This window comes from Scatophagus argus, chromosome 5 (assembly GCF_020382885.2).
Source record: "Scatophagus argus isolate fScaArg1 chromosome 5, fScaArg1.pri, whole genome shotgun sequence".
Lineage (NCBI taxonomy): Eukaryota > Metazoa > Chordata > Actinopteri > Scatophagidae > Scatophagus > Scatophagus argus.
In genome coordinates this window covers 20,250,863-20,265,502 of record NC_058497.1, presented here as the reverse complement: position 1 = coordinate 20,265,502, position 14,640 = coordinate 20,250,863, and the positions used below count along the sequence as shown (strand labels likewise).

Genomic DNA, 14,640 nt, shown 5'->3' with positions numbered 1-14,640 from the left:
ACCTGCTCCATATTCATGTGTTTCCCCATATGTGACCCTCCACTGTAAACAAAGAATATTAAACACGGATACTCAGAGGCAGCCTAATGAACACATACACATATTACTCGCGGTGTAATGAATCGATAGAACTTCCTCTTTCATCAAATATTTATTGAAGTAATATTCCTGAGTCCTTCAATCTGAAATGGCTGGAGTTTAACTGCAGATGTGTGCAGCCTCGGAGCCAGGCTGAACGCAGCGACTCATTACAAGAGAAATATAAATCCTTGACTTAATGAAATATATTAAGTCCATCAATCATCGCTGGCAAGGTGGATCAAATTGCTACAAAACTAATATTTAGAGGAATTACTGTTTCCTTCAACATTTTACTGTGAAGATTTGGCATTAATCAGTGAAATGTACATTGCAGCCATCTGTTTTAAATCCTGTTTCCCTTGATATAGATTAAATAATTGACTCTCATCATCTCCAAATATCTATCACAATCAACGTAGAGACCCATTAATCTGCAGAAGATGTGTACAGAGCCACTTTACGACTACTGTGTGCTGGAGTCTAGGACATCAGCAGAGCGTGACGGCATCGCGGGGTAACCACTGTTGCCGCGGTTATGAGGGCTGCAGTAATAGAAAAGCCTGCTGTCCCTCTGAGACCCTTCGTCTCGTTTTCTGGAGCCGAAGCAAACCAGTTGACAGGTTCCTATAGATGCCTGGAAACTTCAGGAAGGCTCTGAAAGCTAAAACACCTTGAAAAAGTGACAGACCACAGCTGTCTTGGACTCATCGCCCATCTTCTGGGGCAAACTCTCAGAGCTTGCCACCTGGTTTTCATTGCTTCCTTGTGAAGACCAGCAAACAGATTCTGGTTAGTGTGTGTCAGAGATCCTGAGATGATGAGACCATGAATCTTTTTGGAAACTGTCTATGTGCATCTAGTGCAGTGACCTTTACCATTAATGTGGCTTTTATTAATTCACTAAAGCATTTTGCATGTAAACAAATTGCAGGGGTACCCCTTTGCCCTGTCTCGGCTTGAGAACAAATAGCTATTGGGCTCCCTCTATTGGCCTTCATGCATCTATCTGCATCCTGTCCAGCAGCAGGTTAAAAGGATGTAGGGCCAGAGACATTTCCCAAGCTCTCTGTAAAGTGATATTGTTCACTTCTATTGTGCTTCCACTGAAAGGCTCTTTGCCTGGCTTCCCTTGTAACCACTGCAGTACAGGATATGCATGTCAGCATAAGGGCTTTCATTATCATTATAGCTATTAATTGTTGATGAATATCATGCTATAAAATTACTCAGAGCCCAATGCAACTCCTTCAAATGTCTTGTTTTAACCGACTGACAGCAATTATATTTAATTTACATTAATCACAAAAAAGTTAGAAAAGCAGCCACTGACACTTTAGAAACTTAAACCAGCATTGCGAATTTCTGAATTTTATGAATCTTTGGCATTTTTGTTTTAGAGAATGATTGAAATGATTAATCAATCACTAAATTAATTTGCAGACCACAGTGTGCATCACATTAATGCAATTAATGTGCATTTTTTGGCCGTGATTCTAAAGCTGTTCAGAAATGTTATTATCCTTTGATCAAGAGGACAACACAGTCAGGCCAAAAAAGCTGTTGATTCAGATGCTTCTTTAAGACTTTCTTCCACTGTAATAATGAAAATAAGACATGCAGGGTTTCACCTGTTTAATCTTATAAGCTAATGTTTGTTTGACATGAGCTGGTATTTGCGGTGAGCAGGTAACACTGTGCTCAGCTGATTAGCATCTTTGTGTCACCTGAACTGACTGCACCTTCCCATTTTAATTAGAATAACTATCCCCAACAAAGTCAGTATTTTTGTAAAGGAGCCAACTTCTGAAACACATTCTAGTAATGAATTATTCATTAGCTAAAACAACAAAGCCCCAATCATCCATCAACATCAGGGGTAAATACATAAACAATATCATTCACATAAAGCAAGCCCTAAACCTTAGTTTAGTCATTTATTGTACAGCCTCTAACAAAGGACTCTTTTACTATTCCTGTTTCAAAGAGGCTGTGGAGCAGCTAATATGAATTTAGCTAATTTTCCTACACGGGGTCAAGGAACTAAATTCATTTTCTGGACAAGTACCAAAATGGTAGAGAAGTGTAAGTATTGAGTAAGGCTTTTATTGGAAGTCACTTATAACGGCTGTCAAGGCAGAACTCATTGCAGAAAGTTTGTGTATTTGCTGCAACAGCAGAAACTAACTCTCAAAGTCGGAAAGTGAAGCCAGGGTTCAACTAATAAAAACACTGCATGAAGCAAAGCCACGCTGTATGTCTGTCTCGGAGATGCTCCTTGAAAGACACTTGGTTATTTTTCAATCTCAGACCCTTTTTTTAACCACATCCCCGTCCCTCAAGACAGCAGACTTTTTATAAAGCTCCTCAAGTGTAGTTAACACAGTCTACTGTCTCAAGCTGTCACTCTGAAGAAGAAGATTATTTGTGTTGGCTGGAAACCCAAAAGCAAAATTCAAGCAGCCACTTTTAGACCTTGACACAAAATCTATGGAGTCCAACATCATGAGTAGATTGGATGTCAGGCTGAGTGTTTGATTTTATGACAGGTTACAGAGCCACTCTGCATCAACAGCTGACAAAAACTGGTTTCTTTCATTCTCCCAGGCATGCAAGATACCTGGATGAACAAACCAATCCTGTCTGAGTACACATTCAGGGCAGCCATGTTCATGTCAGGCCAGGAGATTAAACAATACCCATAATAGAGTCTTGCATCCCAGACAAAGTGCTGGGGTGCTTTGTCAACAGCATGCTGGTCACTGACATTTCAGATGGGACATATGTTAACCTCTGACATCCTTCCTCTCAAATATTTATGATATATATATATATATATATATATGTGAGGGAAACCAAAAGGATGGCAAGCGGGGAGATGTGTTTGTAGACTTCATAAATAATTGTACTTGGAAAGGTTACATTTAGCATCAGCCGAACGGAGAGAGATGTGTAAATTTGACAGAGGATCATTTACAACCATGAAGACACCAAAGTTATTTATTCTGAGACACGTATCTTTATGCTCTCCAACACACTTGTTCAAGAGAATTACACATGGATTTACATGTAGTTTTGAAACTGGAACAAATAAAAACTCACTGATTATGCCAAAACATCCAATACAGCTGCTGTACATTCATTACTGTTATTTTTCTAGTTGGCTTCTGTCCTAATAAAAAAAACTACACCATGCAACATTTTATCTACACTTTACACTTTAGTACATACAAAATTATAGATTATACTGATGATGAAATAAAAAGGAAACACCTTTACAAAATAACCTATTAAACACCGCACGATGTAGTTAAGTGTGTGCCTGAATTATTTTATAATGCATCTGCGATGGTGTCATCTCCAAGTTAATTATTTCTCTACATTCTGAGAACTAAGAGAAGTCACACGGGAATCTTTTGCTCAGCTAGCCTCATTTATAAGCAGCTCAAAGCAGGCCCATTTATCTGTTGAAATAATTCTTCAGTGGTGTATGCCTCATTAATACAAAAATGATAACTGCAGTCACTTTATTTGCAGGGTAGCAGCACACCACTTAACACCATTTCCAGTTCCAGTACTGTACTGTATGGTAGCCCCCTCTGGGCTGCGCTCCCATATTTGTTTGTTTGTTTATGAGTCACCTTATCAATCAAGGCAATCCAGCAAGTTAGCTAAATTCTCTTTTCATTCTATTTTTATTATCATTTCTTTATTCCATATATTCATAGGATGAATGTTTATCAATACTCTAGGAGGAGTGATGTCAGAGAGCTACACAACAATCCCTAAGACTTTACTTTGTCTGACCTTTCCTGCCAGGATGAGGAGGGCCTTTAAAAGAAATGGAAAGGCCGGAGCTGATGGAGCGATGTCTTTAATGAGGTATGCTGGGGCTGTTGTCTCTCCATTTAATTAGACAATTATGCAGCCTCCCATGGAAGAGGGAGCATTCGGGGTCACAGGGGAGGGGGGGCAGGCGATGCCACAATGCCACCCCATCACATACACACAGTAAGGAGGCTAAATCACAGGTGAGTCCCTCTGGGGTGAGCACAAACCTGACACTCCATTTGGGAGCCATTATAGGCTCATCCTATTTAAATTCAGTTCAGCTGTCTTTGTCCATCTCCGTTCTGTTTTTGATTAGGCTGGTAATTACCATTCCACAAAGACAGTGGCGGACACCAGCACTCACACTGCTGCAGTCTAACGGTGCTAAACATTTGAACTCTTCAGCAGACACCGAAAACAAAAAAACTTGCACTTAAAAGAAACTATGGGATGACTGCTGAACCTCCTGCCAAGTAAACAAAGACTTTCACAAGCAGGATATCTGAAGTAAGATTTCATTCCAACAGTGGCTCATTTTGCACCAGAGAATTGTAATTACAGATTCCCTGCCATCTGGTATCCATGCTTGTTTCTGCCCATTCTGCACTGGTGCCAAAGCAGGCTCCAGTTTCTTCCATGGTGAATTGCTTTAACCTCCTGTCTGCTGTCCCAGTGGATGTGTCACTACACTACACGCTCAGACAGGCAAAACCAAAAGGACAACACAGTAGATTTAAGACATACAAGTGAGGTGAAGGCTGAGGTGGCACAGGTCCTCCTCCAAAAAGGGACCAGAAGTCACAAATGATTGGAAATCTGAGCAAATCATGATACAAAATTAATTTTAGTCATGTATGGAACATTTACCAGGGTGGCATTATTTACACACGTGTCAGCACACCTGAATGTCCACAATTTCCTTTGTTTTGTCTTTCTTTTTCTTTATAGAGATAAGAGGAGATCAAGGTAACAACATTACACTGAAAATACATGTGTGATGATTTATACATGACATTTTAGGAAATATTTTTATCTGCTTTTTTGTCGAGAGTTATATGAGGAGAATCTCATATCTATTTGATATATATGAAAGGCAAGTAATACTAAATAATACATGCATTTTTACTAGACAGATATGAGAGTGGTACTACAAAAGTAAGGGAGTTTCAGCAACTGTACAAAACTACAATATTATTTTTAAAAATAAAAAGTCAGAGAAAGCACTTTGTAGCCATCACAAAATGCAAAGAGGAAACCTGCTGCATATTTATACATTCACTTCCACTGTATGTGCACTCTTGGAAAATCACAGCTGCAGCTTCCCAGCTGACCATAAATCATCATCAGCCTCCAATCTTTTACTCCACACATATTCATATGCAATTCAGAAAATAAGCAACATCTCCCAGGGAAGTAGTTGCCCAGAGAGAGTCTGACTGCATGATTTCTCACTGCTACAAGCATAGTTAGAGAACAACACACTAAGGAAGAAAGAGAAAGTCCCACACAACATCAAACACTCATTCTCTGATGACTGGAAGTTGTTCTGTAAGACAATTAATCCATCATAACTGCTGGTTCATCCCTAGTTCAGGCTCAAGAATGATAATAGAGTACAATCTCAGTATCCTTAAATGAGCAACTACAGGCTGTGTGAATGTGCTTGGGTTAAAACACACTGTGGGAAATTTGCGCCACGTGCCACAGCTCAAAGACACATGTTTAAAAAGAAACAGCATGGTGGTATCAATTAGCCAGAGCACTAGATGGAAAAAGAGAGAAGTGCACTCACTCGGCAGCTGTTTTTTTTCTCTAAATAGGGACAAATTTAGTGTAATAATCAGCTGCATTATTAAATAGTCACAGAAGTAAAAATGAAAAGAGTAAGCAACATGATATAAACCGGCGTTTTCATTTTAACAGCTGAGATCTCTAATTGTTTCTTTTAAAGGATGTGTGAGAGGCCTGTTTTCAGACCGGGTGAGTTTCAGATGACTTCAACCTTCATTTGAAGATTTAAACAGTTACAAGTACAGAAATTGTCGATGCCATATTAAACCTAATCAAGAGTCCGGGGAGGAGTAGCTTTCAATGTTCCACTTCCTACATCTGCCATGAAAACTACATGCAGCCAGTCATAGACAGGTGTGTAAGTGATTCTGAGTGCAACACTTTCCTAAGATACACAATAGAGACAAACTTACTTTGGAAGAACAATCTGGAAGTCTCTCCACAGGCTCCTTTGTGCTGAGGAAAACAATTTATTCCATACTCGGGTGCTGGGTGATTTGTTTTTTTCCGGCAATGATAAATTAAGTCTCTTTTGTTATTCATATCTACAGATAGCAGATCTCATTGTATCCAAACAAGACAGTGTTGTTGCAGATAGTATCAATCAAATCTACTCAGAAAAGAGAAGAAGTGCAGCCACACACTGTGCACACAAACAGCTACTGGCTAACTGTAACGTATGGTGGCTGGTGAGGGTCAAACAGAGTCTTTTTGACTTTCTGACTGGGATACAAAACACCTGTTGAAGCCAGCAAAACTCCATAATACGTGTGTGGCCATGATTCACTTTTAACCTCTGGTGCCCAATTGTTTAAGGATTATTTTCAAGTCCCCCGCCGAATTAAAAAGGGGACATTTTGGATTCATTTCTTGATACCAGAAATGTTGAGTTAAAGCTCAAGCAGCTGAAGATGTTTTTTTAAAGGGTGTTTTTCCTCACCAAGGTCCACAAGTGCTGGCTCATGTGGACATTTTGGGTCTCTGCAAAAACTGCAGTGGGTTGTCTGCAGTTGACTGAAATGAAACTGAGGAGAAAGCAACCGACTGCAATGGCTGCACAGAGGTTATACTGTATGTGCATTAATAAAAATGTTTTATTGTAAGTTTTATTGTAAGTTGTATGCTGCTGCCCTGCTGGATGCTTGTCTCCGTGTGTTTTGTGTTCCATCATTTTTGGCCATTTTTTCAGCCAATATTGGTTCTGTTAAAATGATTTGAAATGGTTTCTTTATATGCTGGAAACACTATACAATATTGGCCGAAACATGTGAACTAATGACACAGTTGAGTGAAATTAAGTAGATTTATAGCTTCAGTATTAAACAGAAAATTCAAAAATATGTGTTGTGTTTTATATTGATTTTAGCAATGCATAATCCAACCTGATGCATTGTGTGAAAGATCTGAAACCTGCATTTTGACTAGAAGCTAAAATTAAGGTTTGTGGGTGTTAACCATCAGCCAAGTTTTACCTGCCAACAGCTCTGTGGGGGACTGAAAATGTCAAGTTTTTAGTTGTGCCTCCAAAGAGCTTTTGCTAAATTTCACATATTAGTGAAAGGCTGTCATATATACACACACACACTGTATAAACACAGCAGAGTTCCTCAAAAACATCTAGTTCTATGTGGAATAATTTTAACCACAAAGTGTTGAGACTGAAAGAAAACACAGCAGAGCCAGCTCTTTTCCCCAGGTCATCGTCAGTGTCAATCCAGCAGGACTGGCTCCAAATAAAGATGGAGTCCAGTTGGAATCACATGTATTTTTAAAGCAGTCCATCAGGCTCTTGTTAGACAGTACAGTGTTGTTATTCCACTCACGTATGATTCAAAGATTCATGTCCCACAGGCTCTGAGCTGGGTACTTTGTGTAGTTTTGGGGTTTGCAGTATTATTGCAGGATAAAACAAGAGATTATGGATCTCAGGTGCTCAAATTAATCACACACACACACACACACAGACAAAGTCATGTTTCCATCATTTTTGGGGACATTACATTGACTTACATTCATTTTCTGGAGGCTTAACCACCACCTAACCATAACAATCAACATTACTTGCCTAATACTAACCCTTATCTTAACCTAACCCTAACCTCAACTGAACCTTACAGCATATCTTCATCCTAATATTTAATGATATACAATGTGGGGACCTTTGTGTGGCATTTTGTCCCCATAAGTAAAATGGGTCCTCACAATGTGATGGTGCAAGCAGATTTTTGTCTCCACAACTACAGGAATATATGTGCGCGCACCCACACACACACACACACACACACACACACCCACACACAAGAGTGTCTGTCCACTGAATTGTGATAACAGTAATTAATAATCCAAATTTAAATCTTTAGCATTGGACCAAACCATTTGTTGCATATGAAATGCTGCATTCATGAATATCAATTAATCGCAGACATGATAAAAACACTAATTTGTTTATCTCTCAGCAGTGCAGTGCAATATCCTGTGTTTTCACAATAATTCATCAGGGGCTCCGTCTAATCCATTTTGAGCCAAACGCCATATGCCAATAAGTGCTCACATGCGTGGGGCACTGAGGCCTGCAAGCACCAGTCCAATGGATTCATGTTGATTTTTTCTCTGCTCACGACTCAAGGTCACGTTTCTCTGTGACTCCGCATGGCCTCGCGAGTCCTGCAGCACACTGTGTTCACACTGAAGGCCGTGCTGTCTCAGCTTTCTGTCCCACAATCTGCAAATGCTGCCCTTGCCCTCCTGACCTCCCAGAGCTCAACCTGTCAACCCGCACACCCTCACAACCCCGCTGCAGTGAGGGAGGAAGTGGAGATGGGGAAGATATAAAAATGGAAGGAAAAAAAGCAAGAAAGATTAAGAAAAAATGAGGGAGGCAGGAATGGGCTGTGGAGCAAAAGACAGAAAACAATTTCAAGCGGTAAGAATGGGAAAAGCCAAAGCGCTGGAGATTGAAAGGCCTCTTCCTCTAATTTGCACCGTATTCATCACCTCAGAGGGCAGACACTCTCATATCGCTTTCCATTCACTTCCTCACCCTTGGCTGCAGGTCAAAGGAAAAGGCAATTTCCTCTCAGCCCATGTACAAGCTGCTCCATTCCTCATGGATAAACTGTACTTTTGAAACACGTAGAAGTGAGGGCATTCATCACCAGGCCATGTCTGCCCCCCTCTGCCTCCTCCTCCTCCTTTGCAGGAAAAGCTGGAAGAAGCAAACACATCTGATTAATAACTTTCTCCTTGTGCAGTTAAAGACCGCTCGGCAGGGCCACTGTCAGTCAAGAGGGGCAGCGCTGGGCGTTCTGCCCACCTAATTCGCTTACTGAGCACTGGGCAGCATGCCCACCTACTGTAGACGCAGAGCAGACTGACTCAGGCTGTCAGGCTTTCATCTTGGAGATCCACCATGCTGGGCCTGCCAATGAAGACACCAGGAGACCGTTATAAACACACTCTAACACTCCCCCACACATCTTCAGCAGGGAAAAGAAAAGAAATAATGTCAAATGTAAGTCAACAGATCCAAGTAAAATACGCCTAGGATTTAAACAGATGTCAGTACAGATGGATATACTTACATCCAGTATATGAAGGAAAACATTCGTACACTCTCTGCTCTGTCGCTTTATTGAGCTGCTAATGTAAAGAAAAAACTGTAGCAAAAATAACTCAATAACATCCCTGTCAGGTGACAGCCAGCAGCCGTTTCTCTCTCCTATCGCACCAAATTTCCATCTCTTGCTCACATGCTGAATTCCCTTCTAAAACATCACTTCTACTTCAGAGAGAAGGAGGTAAGAGAGAGCGAGATGGCTCGAAGTAGATGGATGATGATTATTCAGTCATACTCTCCCTTCTCTTTCTCCTCTCTCCATTGATCCCATCCCATCAGAGGGGCTATAAATATTAATAGGAGGGCTTTGTTTTAGCAACCTGTGTGAAGATCAGAGTGCAGAACAATAGAAGTATCTGGACATGTATTTTTTTTATTTTTATTTTTTTTGCAGGCAGACATGCAGGCAACCTGCTGAGTGTCCTTGGGGGAGGGGAGCCCGGGGGGGAGCCCAGCCCTCGGCCCAGTGCCTCAGGCTCAGTGCGTTCAAGTCAAGGGCAGCTCAAGGGGAACTGCTAATGTAGGAGTCTGGATCAAAATTAGTCTTTCACAAGCTGACTCGTGGTGCATGAAATCCTGCACTAACATACATTATAGTGTGTAGGAGATACATAACAGTCATGTGTTTGTTTTTACCGGTTTTACAGAAGATTTTGTGTGTTTTCACACAATTATAAAAGCACTAGTGTAACAACAAATTTAACAGAAATTCAATTGCCCCTCTGGACTTATGGGCAATATTTCAAAGGGTCAGTTCACCAAAATCACAAAAACATGTTTCTCATTTGCCGATAATTGGTAACAAGCCATGACGATGGTTTTGATTTTAAAGGGATAGTTCAACATTTTGTGAAATTAGAAATGCAATCAGCAGCTGTTTAGCTTAGTTTAGCAAAAAGACTGGAAACAGCTAGCCTAGCTCTGTCCAATGGTAAACCCCTATTCTAGCATCTCTAAAGCTCAGTAAAGATTGTTTGTATATGATGCATTATATAGACTAAAAATCATCACTGTCGTTTTTGACCCTTTTTTTTTTTTTTTTGCACAGACCAAGCAAAACAAGAGAGAAGTTTAGTTGTGATCTTTAAAATTTCAGATCCAGTCTAACTGTTGTCCCATGTTTACAGTTCTTACGCTAAACTAAACTTACCAACCGCTAACGACAGCTTCATATTTAATATGATATTGATATTAATCGTCTGGTTTGTTTGTAGTCTGAGTAGCACTGACCAGTCACGTCTGAGTGGACTTTAGTGGAATACACGTAAACGGATGGAGTGGAGAGTCCCTTTTCAATGTCTCTGTTTGTATTTTGGTTTGGTTGGAATACAAATGCAGCTGAAATGACCACATCAGTCAAGATTTTGACCTGCTCTTCCATCATGGAGACAAGTGGACTGATTGCCAGGACAACTGCATCCTCCTTCAGGGTTTTGTTTGACGAGCAGTGAACAAGCTGTTGGCCATATCTGGCATTTTAAACCTTTGCCATACCATGTCAGCAAGCAAGCTAACACATCTCTTATGGGACGTTTTATGATGTAATTTAATAATTATCAATTGATATTTCCATCATACAGTCATTATCCTTTACAAAGTGTGATATTGGATATGAATTCATTAAAGCTTGTGAAATGTTTTGGGGGGTCTTCATGGCTAGATACCACAAGGGGTATTATCAGGTTTGGGTGAACTGACCCTTTAACTCAATTAAAGGAGAGCCACACAGAGATGAAATTGGTCAAATATGAGCCTAAGTGGATTTGACCTTCCCTGCCTCTCAGTGTCATTTAATGTCTTAGAATAATATGTGTTTGTGTGTTGTGACCTCCATTTTCTCATCCTGACCTGACTGATAGTGTGAGGTCACGGTGCCCTCCACTTGGTTAAACGTTTTAATGTTGTACCTGACATCATTGTGTTCACAAACCAGAGTCCTCCCTGTGATGGTGGAGACAGTGATGGAGGGCCCGGCCTGCTAAGGGAAAACAAGAATTTGAAACAAAGACAATGGTTTGACCCAGGACAAGGAGACAGAGAGAGAGAGAGAAAGAGAGAGCTGGTGTCTGGTGGCAAAATGATCCCTCTGCTTAATGGGACTTCATGATTTACAGCAGATGTTGGCTAACTCCTTTTCAATCTAGAAACAATATGTGTGACATGGGGCCCATTTCTAGAAGGGAACGAATCGATGATACAGAGAGGTGCGGACTTTATGAGAAGTTGGGCCGGCTTGTCTGGGGTGAGGGTGGGGGTGTGACTGATGCAAGCCATCCAAGCTGATCCACTGAGCACAGGGGCTGCCTCTGTGATGTGTGGAAGCAATGTGAGGCAGGAGGCTGCCTCTCATGCATTACCATTACACTGAAGTCACAAAGAGGCGATGGGACGAAGGGGGATGGGAGGTGGGAGGGTGGACCATCATTTGAAAGTTTTTCAACCAACCCTTGAACCATGTTTATTTTCTTTTGGAGGAAAAACTAAATAAAAAGGATCGACGGAGACAGAGCTAAGCATCGAATCTTATAAAAAAAATTAATGCAGAAGGTCATTTAGAACGCTTTCCGCTTCTCTGAAAGTATTTTCAGGATTCTTAGAGTCTCTTCAAAAATATCTTGTCTGCTGCCTGATAAAGAGATTTTTAGCTCCTTTCATGCAACTGAAATTATTATTATCAACACAATCAAAATGTGTATTTGTTTCTTGTTATTTTGTGTGAAAATATACTGCAAAGTAACATGAATATGTGAACATATAACTGACAGATACCGTATGTCTTCTCTGGCTACTTCTGGCTTTAGATTAGTGGAAAAAGTGAGTTAGCAAAATGAGTTATATATTTTTTTTTCATCCATGAGGTTAGAAGGCTGTTTAATGAGGTCAGAACAATACGATTATTGTTAAATGACCTTTTGATTCTTCTCCTTTTCTTGTTTTGGAGTTGAATTTGAGTGTGTCTCTAAAATGAGAGCTCCGTTCGCTCCTTCTCTTCTTCATGTTGTTGTAGATTGCGTCATGTTGCCTTACCACCCTCTACTGTTCATCCTTTTTGTTGATTTATTCACAAAATGTCATGGGCAGCCTTTTATATGGACTGAAGGTTTTGTGATTTCAGACATTTCTACCTCTCATGTAAATGTGCAATCAGAAGTGGGAGTGTGGAAAGAAAGAAAAGAAAGATTGAAGCAACAAAAGAGTCCTGTGGTGTATTTGATTAACTGTCCCTCTTACATTCAAAGGAATGTTTGTTTTGATGTTCATATGTTCATCAGCATGACATGTACAATGAAAGATGATTTATTCACACTGTTGAAATGAAGTGCACCGCCTTGATTTCACACCCAGACCAAAAAAAGATGTGTGTGTCAACAACAGTGGGAAGAAATAATCAGGGCTCATTACAGTCCACGTGTTATGAAAGAGAAAGAAGCATTAAATCAACAGGTAAAATCTAACAGCAGTAGTTTGAGAAATTATGTGACATGAATCCTGCAGAGCGGTAGCAAAATGAAAAAAAAATTGTATCTTGGTGCCAAAATTTCAGCTTTAAGAGCTAAATGGAGGAGGAAGACAAGGGGGAGTGCAGCTCTCATTTAAAAGATAAGAATCACCAGAGAGCAGAAGATGAAGAAAGAAACCAGGAGCAACATGTCCTCCTCATTTGTTCAGACTGCTGGGCCACAATAGGAGCCACAGCCAATCTGAGACTGAATATACAACAATCCATATGCACTTGACCGGTTTGATTATATGAGGTTTTTTCTCCGTTCCCTCTTAAAGCCCCATTGAGAGAACCAGCAAGGTTTGTGCTTGCATTCCATTTGCTGCGAGCCACTTGAGAGTCTCCGGTATGACCTGTAAACAGGTTTCTCTGCATCCCGGCCAGTGTCGCCTGTCGGCAACAGTGCCGGGCCGAGCAGCGCCCATGTCACGCTCCGATAGCTCAATTTAAATGGAAATTGGATGAACTGCTTGGAAGTGATCCAGCCATCCAGAACAATTAACCCATATTACTGGCAGGCCTTGAAGGAGTAATCTGACTTTGAATGAGAATGAGGAGGATAGCTGGTGGTATTTAATACAAACTAGAAACAAAATAGCCTCAAGCTCAGAAAAGAGCTGCTTCTGGTACCAGAGATTCAACGTCAAACATTGTCTCTAAATCCTTTTTAAGCAACATGATTCTAACAGTAAGCCACTGTTTCAGAAAAGCACCTCACCTAAAATGATTTAAACAATAAAGAACAAACAATGAACAATAATGTTTATTTTCATTGTAGTATTTAATTTGAACAATCACAAAACTTGTTCTCAAGTGGTTTCTATTGCTGCCACGCTGGATGGATGGGAGCCAACACGTTTGTCTGCAGAAGTCACTAACACGCTGCTGCCTTTAGCTGAAATTTACAACCAGTAGCTCTTAGAAGCAAACAGTACCCGAAAGGTAAAGATGGAGTTACTCTGTCTTATTGTCAAGGAGTCTCATTAAAAGACCAAAAACAAAAAATCTATCAGGCCTTTCTTCAGTACTCTTTTATCTTTCCCACACTTGCTGTGGCACTCAGCCTGAAGACATAAATATTTTGAAAACAGATCACAAATATACAGTATATACTCTCACTTTGTTGCCAAAAAGGAGCATACAGAGAATATGGGGACTATTTCAAAATCCAGATGAATACACACTTGGTGCATACACTCCAGTGAATTACAGCAGCAGGATGGTGTGTGGAATCGACTCAAAATAAACAACAGCGTCTGTGCTCGTTGTAATAAAAGAAGGTGCAACAGCGTGGCTCGCTGACGTGCTTTTAATAGTTTTTGGACGGTGGAGCTCTGTGGCACACGGGAATAGGCTATTTTTCATTTTTCCTTTTGATTGGTTGTTATCTACAGGGCAGACACCAAAGGAGAGGAAGAGCAGAGGAAGAAGAGAGAAGAGAGAGCATCTGGGCGTCGGCGAGGCGGCCAGCGGTCTGTTAGTATCTGGTACAGCACTAAGGCTCAGGGGTAATTAAAAACCTCAAACTAAAGGCCAAATGATGCTACTACATGAGTGAGAGAGCAAAGATCTTTGTGGGTCCACATGTATAAGCACGCCAACTGTGCACGACCTAGAAAAACCAACTGAACATTTGCATACCCAATCCCTGGTCCGATTCTCATTAAGCTGTCACACACAGCAATTTTTTTGTTTGCTTTTTACTTGTTGCCGAGCCCAGTGCGACAAAGGAGCTCTTCTCGCCCCTCTTCATGTCTACAGCTGTCCGTTTCCACATCTGTACGAACAAGCCATTTTACCAAAACTAGCAAAGCAGCCTTAT

The 14,640-nt window shown here is 40.7% G+C and overlaps 1 protein-coding gene across 3 annotated transcripts in view; it reads right to left on the bottom strand.

Annotated features, from left to right (window-relative positions):
- The window catches only part of robo1 (roundabout, axon guidance receptor, homolog 1 (Drosophila)), a 290,091-nt gene extending 283,705 nt beyond the window's left edge, over positions 1 to 6,386 (bottom strand). For 2 of the 3 annotated variants that reach the window (XM_046389557.1, XM_046389563.1), the window contains exon 1: positions 6,114 to 6,386. The gene's annotated coding sequence lies outside the window, so the exon portion shown is untranslated. The remainder of the gene's footprint in view (positions 1 to 6,113) is intronic. The other variant, XM_046389560.1, reaches the window with a different exon arrangement.
- Between the last annotated feature and the right edge of the window lie 8,254 nt (positions 6,387 to 14,640).